The sequence below is a fragment of the Triticum urartu genome, chromosome 7A (assembly GCF_056163025.1).
Source record: "Triticum urartu cultivar PI428250 chromosome 7A, HENAU_Tu73, whole genome shotgun sequence".
Classification (NCBI taxonomy): Eukaryota; Viridiplantae; Streptophyta; class Magnoliopsida; order Poales; family Poaceae; genus Triticum; species Triticum urartu.
The window spans coordinates 20,742,824-20,747,077 of NC_141879.1; the positions used below are offsets into that span (position 1 = coordinate 20,742,824).

General features: G+C 50.3%; 1 long non-coding RNA gene across 1 annotated transcript; it reads right to left on the reverse strand.

Annotated features, from left to right (window-relative positions):
• Positions 1 to 941: 941 nt before the first annotated feature.
• Positions 942 to 2,758, reverse strand: LOC147957085 (uncharacterized). The gene is made up of 3 exons (XR_015612223.1): positions 2,151 to 2,758; positions 1,716 to 1,932; positions 942 to 1,366 (listed from the first exon to the last, which is right to left on the reverse strand). It is a non-coding gene; the product is annotated as an uncharacterized LOC147957085 (long non-coding RNA).
• Positions 2,759 to 4,254: the final 1,496 nt, after the last annotated feature.

Genomic DNA, 4,254 nt, shown 5'->3' on the forward strand with positions numbered 1-4,254 from the left:
TTTGCACTTATTTACTGACATTACACTAAAAACTGTCCAGGAAAATAACATAGAAAGCTTCCTCAAAATAAACAGTATGACGTGATGGTATGTCCTAAAGTTCAGTTTCTATGATTCTCTAATACTGAAAGCAATAGCCAAATAACACTGTATAGTTCTTTCAGAGTAATAAAACGGCGGGCTCGCTTCAGCATCCAATCTAAATGCATGCATCTCACTCAGAATTGCTACATGATCAGGTAATTATGCATGTGTCCTTACTTGTGGAACACAAGGGGCTCATGCCTATTAGAAATTGAATTGGCAAGATTTAGAGCCGCCTACTTGCCAACACCTTCAAATGTGACATAAAAATACAGAATAGAATCTTCATGAAACAAAGCTGCAGACAATACCGAAACAAGAAAAAGATGGAGTTTCTAACAGACTCATCCATTCTTCACCATAACTGGAGTTTTCTCTTTTTTTTTTGTAATAACTGTTAGATGCTGAAAGGATTATGTCATCCTAGTGTTAAGGCCTCTAGGGCATTTAAATTTGGTCTCAGATAATAAGATTAGTCCAAAATGATGCACCATCTGTATTCCCCATCGGATTTCAAGTACTCTTGAATTAGTTGACACCAAAAATTACTGTAGCATGGCATGGATTGGATTCTGTTTCCATTTTGAAGTTAAACCGTGATCAACATCTATGCGAAGGAAGTTCACAGAGACTCGACGGCCTGCATGCAGAGGAGGCTTGCATACACAGCCTGGGCCGCTCAGTAGAATGAACTCGATCTACGCCTGGTTGGTTAGTCTTCCACAACGAAAAGATGAACTGGATTGTTAGAAATTATGTGAAAATGCACACGCACCAAATCCTAACGAAAATTGCAAGGCTATTGAAAGTACACAAGACCCAGCATCACACGTCAGTTCAACATGTGAAGAAAATACACAGAGTTGATCCAAGGGACATTAGAATAACTACATACACAAAATCCAGTTTCAGAATTGCAACATATGAAATTAACCGGAACTCCGGGAATTCCAGTCGTAGCACTTAGAAGTCAGTTTTCAGCACACGGCGCATCAAATAAAAATGTGTATGCTTAGAAATTGCCTTTGTCAGAACAGCAATTAAGGACTTTACAGGTGAGGTCTGCGATGAAGGCGCGACACGACCATCCTGTGGTGTTGCTCCCGACATCAAGCAGGTACAGCGGTGCGCCACACGAGAGGCTGAATGATGGGGGCGACTGACGAGCAGCATGAGGGAGGCGGACATACAGAGCCGGGTCAGGCACCGTGCACCACAGGAGAGGCGGGCGGGCAGGGCCGACGGCTACTGGCGAACGGGCCGGCTAGTGAGGAGTGGCAAGCTGCAGGAGCCACTTGAACAAATTATTTTACAAATTACTGTAATGACTAATCGAATATACAAAAGCAATTCACATGAACTGGACAGAGGACTCTGTTCTGTATGTTTCCGAGTAGAAAGGTAAGAAACAATGTAAGAAAATGAAATTCTAAGTTAATTCTCACTATTTCTGTTAGTATGACTTTTAAGCACAATGCTAACAGGCTACAGCACATACAGCTATTAGCTGAAAGAATTTTCTTCTTCCCTTCACTCCCAAGAGATTCGTGGATGAGCAGAAGACTGACACTCATGCGGCACAATTTCGTCAATAAAACGCCACAGGCACAGATCGAGAAGCATGTGATCACCAGATGGTTGGCTAGGATGACCTTGGCGCCCTTCCCCATGAGGAACTTGAGGGACGGCACGGAGGCGCGGATGCGGTTGTCCTCGGTGATGTTCCGGCCATCGTCCAGCAGAATGTTCAGATCGGCACGAAGGAACACCTTCTGCCCCTGAGGTCCTTGTGGCCCAGGGTGTCCACGCTCCTCTTGGTCGCCATTTCCTCCTCGGTCTCCCCTTCCTCTGCACCAAATCCGATGCCATAAACATCAGAATAATCCTATAGGAACCAGATTCAGACGAGTGGAGATTTATGACAATTGAACAACACATTTCTTTCATTCGAAAGTGAGTTCATGAATCCCTGTGATGATTTGTGGGTGTTCTGTACTACACTGTATTCAAAATCTGCACAAATAGAAAGGAAACAAATTTAAGCTGCAGGCGTGTAACTAAAGAACCTTGTCTTATGTCCGAGGGGTCACTTATCCGGTCCTGCAGCGGATGCTGCCTCCTCGGCAGGCGGCTTCTCTGCCTGTGCCATGGCTTGCTGCCGCAAGTGGTGGAACGCGACAACAACGGTAGGAAGGGGAGCAGCATCACCGTGGTGGAGATCGTGAAGCCGGCGACGTCGCAGGGGAAGCGGAGACAGGAGGATATGGGAGGCTGCGCGGAGGAACGCCAACAGCTGCTCCATCACCGGTCGGTTGGATCTACAGCGGCACCAAGCCGCGTCCATCGCCTGGAACTTCTCCGGGGGCTGGGCCGCCTCTATGTGGTAGCGCTCAGAGAGGGGAGACCCCGCGGCTTGGCGCATGTCGGGGGCTCCTCCTCCTCCTCTGCTGCCGCGGCCGCCGTAGTTACTGTGCGCAACAAGGCCGCCATAGTCGTTGCCGCCCAGATGATAGCCTCGGACGTGTCCGCCATGACCAACCCCTTTGTAGCCACGGCCGCGGCCTCCACCATCACCGCCACCGCCTTGGCAGACCCTTCCTCGGCCACAAACACCGTCGTCGTCGCCCCTTTGGTACCCACGCCTTCTTCCGCCGCCGCTATCTGTTGCTGGGGATCCGTTCTTTCCGATCTATGGCCCAACGAAAAAAGTGTGGGGGAGCCACGATCCGGAAATCACGAAGTAGCGGGCAGGGACCGGGGACGTGGAGTAGGAAAATCGGCAGACGATGGCGCGTCTGCTCGGCAGAACATTTGATCCAGGACGTTGATTTGGATGGCAGACTATCGGCGCAATATGAACAGTAGGATGTGTTTAAATTGATTTGATCCAAGGGTTTTGATTATCCCGTGTACAGTTTTTTGTGCGGAGATAAGAGAATTTATATTTGCTCATTTAATAGTAGTGTAGATGTAGATGTAGACGTAGATTCAGGACTACCTCATTAGCCAGCTTCTTTTTCCCCATGTCCAGGAGGACAACACCAACATATTTGCATTCTTATTAATTCTTCACCATGTACGGCTCCATGGGTGTCAGAGAAGAGTCCGTATATGAATGGAAACTGCTTGAAAACAACCGGATGTAAACATCCGCCTCGTCGCTCACATGGCACGTGCCTCTGTGGGCCAGACCACAGCTTTGCTTTTTCTAATCTTATTTCCAACGCAGCCGCCTCCTTCGCTCATTTTTTCATTCCATCAGCCAGCGACTCTCAAACCTCTCCGTCCCTTCGCACTAGCGCGTCGCTGAGCGGCCGGCCGACAATGCTGGTGAGGCTGCGGTGCTTCGAGCAGGTGTCCGCTGCTGCAGGCCTGGCTTGTGATGTTTTGAGCTTCTCCTATGAGGTCGCCGGAGTTGGTACGACGGACGGCGCTGCTGTGAGCCGCTTGCTGTGAGGCCGACAGAGTTGGCACGATGGGCAGCGACGCTGTGAGACCGCCCGAACTGCTTCGACATGCAGCATTGCTGTGAGTTGATATTGCAAGGCCGCTGGAGCCACGACAACGTCCGGTTGCTTCCACCAAACAACAGTGCTGCAACGCCCGACGGCCGCGGCGACGGCATGCTTCCATGATAGGATGGTGCTACGACGCTCGATGGCCGCGGCGACGGCATGTTTCCACGATAGGATGGTGCTGCAACGCTCGAAGGCCACGGCGAACGGCATGCTTTCAAGATAGGATGGTGCTGCGACGCTCGATGGCCACGGTGACGGCACGCTTCCACGATAGGATGGTGCTGCGACGGCGCTGCGATGCTCGACGGCCGCGGCGATGGCATGCTTCCATGATAGGATGGTGCTGCGACGGCGCTGCAAGGTCAATTACTCTACTGCCACAAGACGGTCATCCATTGCTGCAAGCAGACGCGACGCTGCAAGGCTGATCGGCCCGTTGTTGCAAACCAGATGCAACGCTGCAAGGCTGATCCTTCTATTTCTAAAAGATGGGTGTATGTTGTTGCAAACCGGATGCGGTGCTGCAAGGCCAATGAGCCCGTTATTGCAAACTGGATGCAGCGTTGCAAGGCCAATCACTCTACTACCACAAGAGCGTCGTCTGTTGCTATAAATGGATGCGATGCTGCAAGGCCGTCCTGTTGTTATAAGC